Source organism: Sciurus carolinensis, chromosome 9 (assembly GCF_902686445.1).
Source record: "Sciurus carolinensis chromosome 9, mSciCar1.2, whole genome shotgun sequence".
Taxonomy (NCBI): Eukaryota; Metazoa; Chordata; class Mammalia; order Rodentia; family Sciuridae; genus Sciurus; species Sciurus carolinensis.
This window is the reverse complement of record NC_062221.1, coordinates 54,600,471-54,614,961: the sequence shown is the minus strand read 5'-3', so window position 1 is coordinate 54,614,961 and position 14,491 is coordinate 54,600,471. Positions and strand designations below refer to the sequence as shown.

General features: G+C 40.5%; 2 pseudogenes; one reads left to right on the top strand and one right to left on the bottom strand.

Moving 5' to 3' along the window:
- Positions 1 to 563: 563 nt before the first annotated feature.
- On the top strand, positions 564 to 1,662 carry LOC124993618 (YTH domain-containing family protein 3-like; annotated as a pseudogene).
- A 1,425-nt stretch (positions 1,663 to 3,087) lies between these two features.
- On the bottom strand, positions 3,088 to 3,179 carry LOC124993912 (uncharacterized; annotated as a pseudogene).
- Positions 3,180 to 14,491: the final 11,312 nt, after the last annotated feature.

The following is a 14,491-nucleotide window of genomic DNA, read 5'->3' as shown; positions in this document are numbered from 1 at the left end:
CATTTGACCCAGCTATCCCACTCCTCGGCCAATACCCAAAGGACTTAAAATCAGCATACTACAGAGATACAGCCACATCAATGTTCATAGCTGCTCAATTCACAATAGCCAGACTATGGAACCAACCTAGATGCCCTTCAATTGATGAATGGATAAAGAAACTGTGGTATATATATATATATATATATATACACAATGGAATATTACTCAGCTATAAAGAATAATAAAATTATGGCATTTGCAGGCAAATGGATGAAATTGGAGAATATCATGTTAAGTGAGATAAGCCAATCTCAAAAATCCAAAAGACGAATGATCTCACTGATAAGCGGATGATGACATGTAATGGGGAGTGGGAGGGGGGCAAGAACGGAGGATGGAGGGACTGTATAGAGGGAAAAGAGAGGAGGGAGGGGTGGGGGGAAGGAAAAAATAACGGAATGAATCAAACATCATTACTCTATGTAAATGTATGAATATGCAAATGGTATGCTGTTACTCCATGTACAAACAGAAACAACATGTATCCCATTTGTTTACAATAAAAATAAGTTTAAAAAAATGCTGTCAATAATGATGATTATGAGCTATTTTTAAGTAGCCAAATTAAAGTAATGCCAGATCCCTATATGCCCAGGTACTGTGCTCCATCCATTGGATTTCCAGATTCTTTGGGGGGAAGCAACAGGGTCCATGGTTGAAGACCAACGTATGCCATATCTGACAACCTACGGACAGATCAGTAATGGAGAACATTATACACCAGATGGTGTTTTCAGTTAACCTGGGGCATTAGGAAACATTCCTCCATTTCTTGGGCAGCATGGATTTAATGTTTTTCCTAGTAACGTTAACTTCTCTACATGTGGGACAAGTGGATCTCAGGGACAATCAACACAAAGTTCTGCTTACAGTAGCAGTTATGGCTATCTACCTATCTACCTAGTTCAGTTGGGAGACCTATTACTGAGGAATAGGCTAGTTGACCATGATACTTTGGAAAAGGTCCTGGCACTAGCAGTATTGAGCAAGGCATGACTGGACTGAGAATTGGTGGTAACTGACAGCTGCAGTGACAAAAACTGTAGGTATGGCCTTGAGCAGTAGCTGTATGACTAGCATTGCAACAAATAGCGTGCCCTCAGTAAGCAGTGTGGCACCCACACCAACTTCCTGGGCTGCCATCACTAGGAAGCCTGCCAACCTCAACTGAAACTTAAACCCAAGGGCAATGTGGGAATTGGGGATTCTACTGTGCCACCCCTTCCTATAAAACACAATGTGAATATTGGAACTTGGGAGGAAAAGGGGTCAGTAGTCAAGGCTCCACCCACCCAACCATTTCCTCCTCCTCAGTACTATAGTCCAGCAGCCTCGGCCATTAATTCAACTGCTACCATTGATGCAAAGCCAACTACCTCAGCCACCACAACCACAGCAGCAACAAGGACCCCAACCACAGACCCAGCTGCACAAATGCAGCCTCAGTCACCACAGCTGCAGAATCTCTGGGAAGTTCCTCGGAACAGGGCAGCGGGCTTCAGCAAGAACAATAGAGTGGGCCATGAAAAATTTGGTCCAGGGGTTGCAACTGTCAACATAGAAGTGCATCCAGTGCTGGAAAAGCTAAAGGTCTTAAACCACTATAATCCCAAAGACTGATTAGAACCTAAAGGATGGACATGTGTTTATAATTAAAAGTTACTCTGAGAATGACACACATCATTCCATTAGGTACACTGTTTGGTATAGTACGGAGCATGGTAATAAGCATCTAGATGCAGGTCACTGTTCCCCAAATGGGAAAGGCCCACTCCACCTACTCTTTAGTGTGAAGGCTGGGGACATTTTTATGCAGTGGTTGAAATGAAGTCTGTTGTGGAATACAGTGCATATGCTGGTGTGTGGTCTCAGGATAAACAGGGGCAGCTTTGAAGTTAAGCAGATCTTTGTCAACAATGTTCCCAATAACCGATTATGGTCCACTCACTTCAAGAACAATGACAACAAACCAGTGACCAATTCAAGGGACACCTAAGAGTCACCCCTAGAACAACCTAAGCAAGTGCTTAATTGCTACCTTCAAGCATACCTCCTCAATCTTTGATGACTTTGCACATTATAAAGAGCAGCAAGAAGAGAAGAAAACCTGTGCTTCTCCTTCACTGTTAAAGCAATAAATCTTTTTTCCTTTTTCTAAAAATATAGAAGAGGAGGAAGCCAAGTGTAGGGAGAGAAAAAAACAAACAATAACCATGTGGTATTAAAATTACAATACTAATGATGGAGACTCTGAAAATGCCTGAAAAGTCAAAGAAGACTTTATTAAAGCTTTTCTTCTGCTTAAGGTGACATCTTTAAACACTTCCACACAAAATTGACTCTTTTTTATTTTTTAGTTGTAATACCCTTTTTTTAATTTATTTTATGTGGTGCTGAGGATCCGACCCAGTGCCTCACTGTGCTATGCAAGCGCTCCACCACTGGTCCCCACCCCAGCCCTTCTCCCTTCTTGTAATGGTTTTCTTCAGTGCGTCTGCCTCTCACCAAACACACTTGACAACTGTCACTTCCTCAAGCACTTTCCTGCAGCTTCTACCAGTATCTGCCGTCTTTTGTAATTACGCGTCCTAGCTAAGGCACAGAAGACTAAACTCTTTGACTTTGTTAAATACTAACAGTTAACCATTAGAAATGGTTCTAGAAGTAAGAGTCACCATACTTCAACTTTTTCTTTGTTGTAGTTTTTAAATTGTCACTTTTTAGCTATTAAACAGATTAGAAGCAAAATAATCATGTCATATTTAGTCCTGGAGTTCAAGCCTAAATGTTCATGTGAAAAATGATTGTAGTAAACTGCTTTTTAGAGCATTCCAGTTATACGTAGTATTTGGGTTCATTTTGACAAAATGATACATACATGGAATTTGATGTCAATCCCTGTCCCCTGCCCTTTTCTCTTCTCTCCTCCCTCCTCCTATTCTCCTTCCTCTTGTGAACTTCCTTTCACTCACTTATTTATTTTTGATTGGTACTTTCTACATATACATAAAGGTGAAATTCCCTGTGGTGCACTTATATATGCATAAAAATGAGGAATGCTCGTCATTCTTGCACAGGGATCATGCTAATCTTCTCTGTATCTTTTCAATTTTAGTATACGTGCTTCTGAATCAAACAGCGTAGGAAACTTTTTTAATGTAGTAAAGCAACCTTAAGCTCTGTTTTATTCAAATGAAACATAATCTGAAATTACATTAGAACATTTCCCTTGTTTTCAAACTGGTGTAACAGAATATCCATATGCAGCTTGGTGGATTTCACTAGTTAATGGACATTCTTTCCCCCTCCTTCCCCTAATGTATACTGAGAAATTTGTCTTTGAGGAAATATTCTATTTGCTACCACTTAATGAATTTCAAAATTTTGAGTAAAAGTATCTCAGTCTAATCAGTTTTCTTATGACTTTTATAACTACATTTAAAACCCTTAATTCCTATTTCTCGGTGTTTGCAAGTCTGATGGCTATCATGAAGTAAAAGATTTATTATTCTAGGTATTTACTAAATAAACACAGTTCTTGTTTAGCAAGCACATACTGTTCCTCAAATCTTTTCTCCAGATTTTGCAGTTTCCTGGCATCCTTAAAAATACTTTGAGAATATGGCCATGATCCATGAATTAAATCACTACTTAGTGAATGTGTTGATGTTTTATTTACCAGATCGATATAAGTAAGAATACAACATATATCTGGGCATTCTTAAAGCTATCTTTGTAACATATTATTTCTTCATTAATTACATTCCAACATTAATTTTGTATCTTGAAACAAATTGATTTTGTATAATCAAGCATCTGTATTAACTGATTTGATGAAAATAATGTCATGCCCCTTATATTATTGTTCCAAAAGGAGAAAGCTATGTAGGATGATACATTAAGGGTGAAAATAGCAATATGGTAGATTTGAAAACCTTGATGATTTATATTATTCCACTTCTGTTTATATCGTGTTTGGAAATATTTTCATTTACTATGATCTTTTGTCACTTCAACTTAAAAACCTAATGACACATATTTCTTTGAGGTTTTCATACATATAACTTTTTATACAAAGTTTTCCTTTTTTCCACATTTTTATTGGTGCATTAGAGTTGTACATAATCATGTGATTTGTTGTTTCATATTCATACATTGTTCACAATATAACGATATTGTTATATTATCCCCCAATATTTCCCTTTTTCCTCCCTGAACAATGTTTTCCTAAAATATGAAAATACTGTATTTTTTTTCACTTGAATACAATATTTGTAGATAACCATAGCTACTTCATAGTTCTTGGGTAGTTCCAGGGTAGTTATAGCAATGTTTACTGAAGGAACATCAAAATATTAAAGGTATATTATAAAATAAAGACTTTCTTAAAGGAAAGTTTTACCTATTTTGCCTTTTTGAGACTAAGCCATGAAATCTTGTAACTTGTCTCTTAACTCTTTATAATAAAAATTGGCATTTAGGTATAGACACCACAGCAGTGTTCTGTATCTCTAAGATTGTATGGGTAGAGCATACCAAAGATGACTGTTATCACTCTGGAGATCCTATTAGAGAAAACCATAAAAGGATGGTCTTGTAAGAAGGATTTGAATCCTCCTCCTGAGGTTTTCTTATTCTTGGTGCTTTATTAGCAACCCTGGATATTTTTATAAAACTAGTTACATCATAAGTGGATTCAAACTTATTTAATTTACATTAGGTTTCTATGTGAGAAATGTCATGGAAACACCCAGTGTGTAGGCTGATTGCAACAGACTCAGGCATGTCAAGTGCAATTTCGAGTCTATGTGTGGTGAGGACTACATCCCAGTGCCTTTATCCTAAATTCTTAATCTGAAGTAAAATGGGCATAATCCTTTGGAGGAAAAAATCAAAACTTTTCAATTGATAATTTTGTGGTTTTCTCATTTAAATTTTCCCAAAGCACCAACTTTTTCTTCTTCCTGATGTGTCAGGTCAGTGTGTTGCAAGATATTTTTTCTCTAAATGAAATTATTACAGGTTGTCTCAAGAACACAATCAACTGAAGGGTTCTTCATTGTCAGGACCAGAAAGGAGGGAACATGGGCTCTACAAGAGGAGATAGATACATAATCATCTCTTTGAATAATCATAAATTAAAGACATTATTGGCCCAGTAAATGTCTCACTTAATATTTTTGTTTCAAAGGGTATCATAGTGTGTATACTTAAGAGTAAGAGGGAAGCCAGCCACAGTGGCACACACCTGTAATCCCAGCAACTTGGGAGGCTGAGGCAGAAGAATTGCAAGTTCAAGACCAGCCTCAGCAACTTAGTGAGGACCTAAACAACTTAATGAGACTCTGTCTCAAAAATAAAATGGGCTGGGGGTGTTACTCAGTAGTAAAGCATCCCTGGGTTAAATCTCCAGTATCACCCCAAAAAAGACACTCAAACTTTTCTTAATTTTAGTATTTAATTTCTCATTTTAACTTAAGTGATGTTTCTGATCCAAAAGCTGTGTTGTTTTTGAGTACCACACGTGGGGTTAATCTGATGTTAAAACAGTTTGCAATTTTAAAACAAGAATCAACTTGATTCATTTAATCATTTCCAGTGCATTCTGCATCCTTCAAAATTAAGTTTGAGCTATTTAAGAGAATCATGTTTTCAATAAGTTTTGGATATCTTTTGTTATGCCATATCAATTTCCTTTTTCATTTGATTAAAAGAAGATTATGAAAAATGACTCATTTCTTTACATTCACTTGTAGCAATTACATGAGAATTTGAAGGTTTGGGGTTTTGGGGTTTATTCATTCCTGTGAATGATGGTACACTTGGGTGATATTTTCTGTTGTGATACCCAAACTCACCATTTGGTCCTCTTTAATCTTTGAGGGTTTCAATAAAAATTGTTCACTCAAGAAAAAAAAAAAACAACTACGAGATAGCACCTCATACCTGTCAGGATGGCTATTACCAAAAAGTGAAAGACGAGTATTGACAAGTATGTGGAGAAATTGAATCCCTGCACGCTGCTTGTGGAGAGGAACATGGAGCAGCCACTGAGCAACTATATGGAGGTTTCTCAAAAAAAATTAGAATTACTATAAGATCAGACAATTGCACTTCAGAGTATTTATCCAAAAGAATTAAAATCAGAATTTCAAAGAGATATTAGCACTCCTATATTTCCTGTAGTACAATTCACAATAGTCAAGATGTAGAAACAAGTGAAACATCCATCAACAGCTGAATGGATAAAGAAAAATGTGATACACACAGACACACACACACTCACACACACAGTGAAATACTATTCAGCATTTAAAAACAAGGAAATGCTGCCAGGTGCAGGGGCACATGCCTGTAATTCCATCAGCTTGCGAGGCTGAGGCAGGAGGATCACAAGTTCAAAAGCCAATCTCAGCAACGTAGCAAGACCCTGTCTCAAAATAAAAACTATTTTTTTAAAACATGGGCTGGGGATAGGACTCAGTAGTGGAGCACCTCTGGGTTCAATGCCCAGCACCAAAACTAAAAAATAAATAAAAAGAAGGAAACTGTACAATATGTGACAACATGGATGAAACTTGAGGATATTAAGTTTGTGGGGAGGGTGCTGGGATGGAGCCCAGAGTCAGTCGCAGAAAGTCAAATATTTCATGATCCCCTTGTGCGAGAAATCAAAAATAGTCAGATCTATGGAATCAAAGAGTGGAATGGAGGTTACCAAGGACTAGGAGGAATTACTAATCAGTGGAGAGAAACCCAGATGAGTAAGTTCTAGAGACCTGCTATATAACACTGTACTATAGTCAACAATTGAGTATTGTACATTAGAATTTTGTTGAGGGTAAACTCATATTTAGTGTTCTAATGACAATCTTCTTATTTTTTATTTTTTGCCATACTAAACAGAACCCAGGACCTTGCACATGCTAGTAGGCAAGCACTCTACTACCGAGTTACATTCCCAGCTCCACATGAAAGTTATTAATGTTTATATAGTCAAATTTGTCAATATGATAGGAGATAATTTTTGTAAAGACTAGATGAGTATTTCTCATACCCCAAGAAAAATTCAAGTCCTTAGAATTAAGAGGATACCCTGGCTGAGTATGGTGGTCCACATCTGTAATCCCAGCAACTCAAGAAGCTCAAGCAAAAAGAATCCAAAGTTCAATGCCAGTCTCAGCAAATTAGCAAGACCCTGTCTCAGAACAAAAAATAAAAAGGACTGGGGGTCTGAATCAGTGGTTAAGTGCTCTGGGTTCAACCCCAGCAGCCTCCCCGGAAGAAGGATACTCTGAGTGCTAAATAGGATGAATATAATAAATGCTCATTTGGACACATTGTATTGAAATTTCAAACTATAATGGAGAATTTTAGGTTTTGGGGGCAGGGGTTGTGGGAAGGATTGATTTGTTCATGCTTGCTTTTACAGTGAGAAGGGAAGACAGAGGACACTCTATGGGTACTGGGGGAAACTGCAAGGAATTAGAGGGTCTTGAGCTCTCATTCACAGTTACTTCACAATTCTTTAGGGTCCTTGAGACTTTCCTGCAAACAGCATTCTGGAGACTTCCTGGAGAGAGTTGATGGAAGGATTTTGTTGTTATTATTGTGTTATTTTACTTTAACCCAATAACTAGATTTTACAAATCATTATTGTCTTTAGTCCATTTTGTGCTTCTATATCAAAATACCTGAGACTCAGTAATTTATAATGAACAGAAATTTATTTGGCTAGTAGTTCTGAAGGCTTAGTAGTCAGAGATCAAGGAGCTGAATCTGGTGAGAGCCTTCTTTCAGGGTCATAATGTGATGGAAGGCATCACATGGTGACAGCATGAAGTGATGGGCAGGGGGGCATCACAAACCCTGTCCCTCCAAAACTAACCCACTCCCAAAGTAACAGCATTAATCTATTTATGCGGGCAGAGCCCTCACGACCTGATCACCTCTCAAAAATCCACCTCTCAACACTGTTGTATTGGGTAAGTTTCCAACACACGAACTCGGAGAATGCATTTAAGCTAACGCAATCATTCACATATTAGGATGAACTATCTGACACTGCTTTATTTGTATTCATTTATTTGCAGAAGTGGTTATTCATCCCAGAGTCTTATGCATGCTGGGCAAGTGCACTACCATTGAGCTAAAACTGTCATTTTTTTTCCTTTTCCATATTTTCCTTATTGGTGCATTATAATTGTACATAATGGTGGGATTGGTTGTTACCTATTCCTGCATGAACACACTATAACAATATAATTTGACAGTATCATTCCCAAGTATTTCCCCTTTCCCATCCTCCTCCTTCCCCCTGGTCCCTCTCCTCTATTCTACTGATGTCCCTTCAGTTTTCAAAAGATTCCCCACCACCATCACCACTATTATTTTCCTTTTTCCTCTTCAGCTTCCACATATAAGAGAAAACAAACAACCCATGGTTTTCTGAGTTTGACTTATTTCTCTTAGCATAATGTTCTCAAGTTCCATCCATTTTCCTGCAGATGACATAATGCTATTCTTTTTATGACTGAATAAAACTCACATATGTCTGTATCACTTTTTCTTTATCCATTCATCCGTTGTTGGTACCATAGTTTGGCTATTAGGACATGTGCTGCTATAAACATGGGTATGCATGGATCACCGGAGTACAATGACTTTAACCCTTTAGGATAAATATGGAGGAGTGGTATACCTGGGTCATGTGTTGATTCCATTCCTAGCCTTTTGAGGAACCTCCCTACTGATTTTCACAGTGGTTTTACTAATTTACTATCCCATCAACAGTGTAAAATTGTCCTTTTGTCTCCATATCCTCTCCGGGACTTATTTTTTGAAATTACTATTTTTGTAGCATAGAAAATGGCTAAATGTTGGTCATTTCCTAAAGTTCAACCTCATGGGTGATTTCAGCACATAGGCTTATTGTCAATTCATTGTAAAGATGAACAAGCAGTGGATAGTGAGCTTAAGTCTCTCAATGGGAGCTACAACTGCTAAATGACAGAAGCCAGTCGGCCTGACTTCATCTCCTGGCTTGATTCTTTGGGTAGCACCACCCTGTCTGAACCCAGAAAAACATCTTATTCTCCTTTTCCCCAGGAAGATAGTGCCTTTCATGGAGGCAGTTTGATTTCTAGAGAGATTAGGATCAAGATAATCAGAGGGTGCTAGGCATGGTGGCACACGCCTATAATCCCAGAGGCCAGGGAGGCTGAGGCAGGAGGATTCTGAATTCAAAACCAGCCTCAGCAACTTAGAGAGACGCTAAGCAACTCAGTGAGACCCTGTTTCTAAGTAGAATCCAAAATAGGGCTGGAGATGTGGCTCAGTGGTCGAGTGCCCCTGAGTTCAATCCCTGCTACCAAAAAAAAGATAATCAGAGGGAAGAAATGGCTTCGACTAAGAGTGCTTGGCCTTGACATTCAGACAGATAACATGCTTTAAGGGTAACACATGAGCTGGAGAAAAGTGTGTCAGAATAAGTAGACTACGAAACTGAGATCCTCAGGTGTGTGAGGAAGAGAAAGAAAGAGCTGTTGTGTATGTTCCAGCTTTGAGCTCAGAGTACAGAGAGGGCAGCCTTCCTCGGCCTAGATAGCAACTCTAGCAGGCCTGAAATTTTTCTGTTCAAGCTTAGAATAGTCTGGAGTCACAGTTAGTTGCAAATGCAGTTTCATTTCAGAAGTTAGAATGTTAATGCAAAGCATTCATCAAAACTCTAAATTTACTTGTACCTAAAACTCTTTTCTCTTCCCCCAGTTTGAGGTTAACCAGCTAGAAACCTCCAGTGGAGACAGTGTAGAAAGGTTGGCATCTTCTCTCTTTTTCTACTCCACCTACCCCAGCCAGTTACCGCAGCTGAGACTATTGCCACTCTAAGGAAGTGAGTTGGGGAAGAGGCAGCAACAGCTCTAAGCTGGGTTTGGGCTTTCTTGATGGGCCTCTTTTTCATGGAGTTGCTTTCAAGCCTCCTCTGCAGGTTACAGGCCCAGCCTTTCTCCCAAACCTCTCTCTAATCTACGGATGTATCTCAAATTCAGTTTCATTTCCTGGAGTCATTTGAGACCCCTCCCCAGACCTCAGCATTCAGCTCCAAACTTTTCTTACTGGAGTTCTTCTGCACAGGAGTCTGCTATGACTTGATGTGCACCCCCCAAACTCACGTGTTGGAACTTAATCCCAAATTCATATGTTATTGGTATTTGGAGGTAGAGGCTTTACCAGGTAATTCAGATTAGATGAAGTCCTGAGGCTAGGCCTCCATTATGACATTAGTGTTTTCATAAGATGAGGAAGAAAGGACCTGGGCTAGCAACTTGCTTTGCATCTATGATGCCCTCTGCTATGTTATGATAGCAAGAAGGCCCTCACCAGAGGCTGAGCAAATATTGGTCCTGCTCTGGGACTTCCTAGCTTCCAGAATTATGAACAAAATAAACTTCTGTTCTTTATAAATTACCCAGTCCCAAGTGTTTTGCTATAGTAACAGAAACATGGACTAAGAGTCCTTGCAGGCTCTCTCTATTGTGGGGCCTACAACTGTCCAGAGGAAACTCTTATGCTTCCCTTATCCTGAAAAGCTCTGGGAATGCAGGCTGGTCCCAGCTGCTCTAGTCCTACCACAACAACTAAGAAGCTCTCTTCTCACCTTCCAGGTAACCCAAGTGGTACCAGACCCAAAGCACCACACCCCCAGCTGTAGGTCACACATAAGGCTTTTGGAGAAACCAGCCCACAGACCCTCACTCATACCAAGTTGGAGGTGAGGGAGCAGGGGCCAGTCCTGTCCCCAAGATGAAACTCACAATGACGCTTTCTTCAAGGACATCTTCCTCACAAAATCCTCTCCTCTCCTTTCTACTTTTTCAGAGTCTCATAATGAGCAATAGGTTTCAAAAGTCTTGGAACAGATTCTTGGCATTTCTTTAGGAAATCATAAGGCGAGTTGGCATCTTGCTTTGGATTTTCATATCCGTGACACATATTGGCACTTGTGGAAATTTTAGTTTTAAGGTCCTGTTACACTTATTTGCATTGACATTTTCCATCTTCATGAGCAGAGATAGCGTTTTTCATTTTAAAGATAGGGAAATTGATCTCAGAGAAGTAAGGCCAGCGTCACCTAACCTATCAGTGATGGAGCAGGTCTTCAACCAGGTCTGCCTGGCATCTTCTGGGAGGTGCATGCCCACTGGGCCAGAGCCCAAGTGAAGACTCTGGGGACTTGTAAGAAGTATTTCCCTCACTTAGGACCTTCCACAAGAGAAACTGTACTACTTTAGACCTGATTTGCATCTGTGGCCACATTCTGCCCACATTGTCATAGAACACATTCCTGTGGAGATTGGACCTGGTTTTGTGGAGACAACTGGGAGAATTTGGGTTGTAGGAGATACCAGTAATTCTACTAATCTGGCAAGAGCCCCAGCTGGATGTGACTTTCAGCTTGGAGGAGTGAGCCAGGCAGGCATACTGACCTGGTGTGTCATCCAATCCAGACACCATTAGAACATGGCCCAGCTCAGCCAAGACTGTAGCTACTGGAGCACAGGGATGCCGGGACCCCAGTCACGCCTTTGCCTTGCTGTTTTCTCATGTGTTTGGTCGAACACATGAGAAAAGGGGCAGACTCAGGCCTTGGCTCCATGGAATCCTACGGGCCTGGGATTGTGCCCCTTCAAACAAGTTTCCAACTTATCCTCAGATTGATCCAAATATGCAGAGTCAGAACAAACTCATTTCCAGCTCTTCTTCATGCTCTCTCAGGGATTCATTGGTTGGTCTTCTACACCCACCAAATGCAAAGAGAATCCTCACACCCACACCATTTCCCCAGACAACTGAACCCACTCACTGGGCACTCTTCTGCGGAATGTTCCCCTCAGTCATGCCAGGAGACCCCGCCCCAACTTCTGGTGAGAGCTTCATCTATGAGACCAGAATTTGGTTTTGGCCTTTCCTCAGTGCAGAAGAGAAATACACACACACACACACACACACACACACACACACACACTCATACACAATCACATACTTCTTTAATCTAGGACAATTTACCTTGCAACAAAAACACAAACACACTTTTAAGTATTGCTGCTTTGGGTTTTGTTTTCACATACAATCGGCTCATAATAGCTACGTTGTCGTGCCACTAGGGATTGAGTTAAATTCATACTTAGGTCTGAAGCATTTTTCCCAGGAAGCAATCTGCAGAGATGCACCTCTGCTCCCACTGCAAAGATCGTCTTTCAGCATGTCGTGCAGGATGGCCTGGCTTCTTCCCAACACGGCACCTCAAATCTCAGCACTCCCGAAGAGAGGCTCTGCAGGACTCACACAACAAAAGACCCAGGGAGGCTTCTGGGGACAACAGGGAGGGGTCAAACAGCCCTCTTCTATGCACTGGGAATTATTCTACTTGCAGTCAAAATTACAAGGTTTGAACTCTGCTGGGTTTGTTTGTTTTGACTCAACCTCTCCATCAGAAGGAAGCACTGACTTACCCTGTTACATATGCAGGCTTGTATATCTATGCTTAGGAGAAGTTCTGGAAGGAAACACAGCAAAATTTTAAGAGTAGTTGTGGTGAGGGCTTGGAATTAGAATATTCTCATTTTATTTTATTGTTACCTGTGTTTTTTAGGATAAAGATGCTGCTTCTCTACCCATCAAAGAAATCAAAGCCATTGGCCTGAACTGCCATAAATCCCTGCTGCCTTCTCCTCTCCCTCCCCTAGCCCACACCATCTCTGTACCCACATCCATCCTTGTCTCCCAAATCAGAGACTGAGGTGAACTCTCTATCTGGGTTCCTACGGCCTCTTGCTGTGTTCTTACTATAACTACCACCTAAAACTGATCTACAAATGCATTACAGCGTTGTTGGCAGGAGGGATACTTGTGAATTCTTACAATAGTATCTGATGAATAAAAAGAGCTCAATAAATGATAATAATTATTATTTCACATTGCAGTAACTCATCTCTAAAATAAGGTCATTATAGAACCCACTTTTAGGATTGTTGTAAGGATGAGTTAAATTTATGTTAAATACTACCTGGTACATAGTGCGTGCTCGGAGTGTTTGCTAGTCTCAGTATTAGTAGCACTAATTATTATTCCTGGTATTAGTATTAGCACATTTTTCATTTCCTCAAAACTTTATCAATTACCTCCCCCAACACACTTTGTTTATTTATTTTTTTGGTGGTGCTGGGGATTGAACCCAGGGTCTTGTGCTTGCAAGGCAAGCACTATACCAAATGAGCTATATCCCCAGCCCTCCCACACACACTTTAAACCACTCTCTTCTCAGATTCCCTCTCTCAGTTTATTAAGCCAGCTCTGCACCCCAGATCCACTCATGATCTCATCACCTGTCTCTCTCCACCCTACAGGTCCAGGCATTTGAAAAAGTGGGTTTCAAGACACAAGCTTGCCCATTGGCTCACAGCCTACCATTGCTCACGATGCAGAGTAATCGTTTCCCTCACACTTCTCCAAAGAAACTTCCAGCAAAGACTGCAAATGACCTTTTCTTGCCAACTTCAAAGGGCACATTTGGTTTTTTATGTTTCTGAACCTTTCTTCTTTATAAGACCTATTGACTCCCTCCCTTTCTTTTTTTTATTTTATTTTTTATTTGTTCTTTTTAGTTATACATGACAGGAGAGTGTATTTGACATATCATACATTCATGGAGTTACAGCTTCCCATTCCTGTGGTCGTACATGACGTGGAGTTACACTGGTCATGTATTCACATATGAACATAGGAAAGTAACGTCCGATTTGTCCTACTGTCTTTTCCATTCCCATCCCTCTCTCTTCCCACCTCCCACTTCCCCCTGTCCAATCTGGTGAACCTCCACTCCTCCCTATGCCCCTGACTCCCTATCTTTCTTAGAACTTTCTTTCCTTGCCTCTCCTGTTTGTCTCTCTCGACTTTGGTAGCCTCCTTACCTGGGCTCTTCCCTCTGCTCAGTCCCTAACTTAATGCTCCCCAAGGGCCTGCCTGCAGCTCCAGCCCTGGCCCCTTGCCTAAGCCCCAGACCCCCACGTCTGGCACAAGCTGCATGTTCACACCTGGAGATGGCACAGACTAAGATCAGCCTGGTTATCCTCCTCAACCCCGCGTCCTTCAGGACTCCTTATCTCAGGTGGCGACTCCACCATCACTTTCCCCCAAGCGAGAGGCTCAGGAAACAACTTAGACATCTCCCTCTAATCATGCCTTAAGTTCAGCTGGGCTAATTTCTCTACCTTTTCTCAAAGTCACCTACTTCTCTGCATTCAAGTCCATATAGGTGCCACAGTCAAGGCATTTTCTCAAACTCTGTCCATCTTCCTCCCTCCCTCCCCGCTTTTGCTCTATCTTTCTCTTTGCACTTAGTCAGTCAACAAACACAGGTTGACTCTCTACTAGGGTATGCTAGACCCTG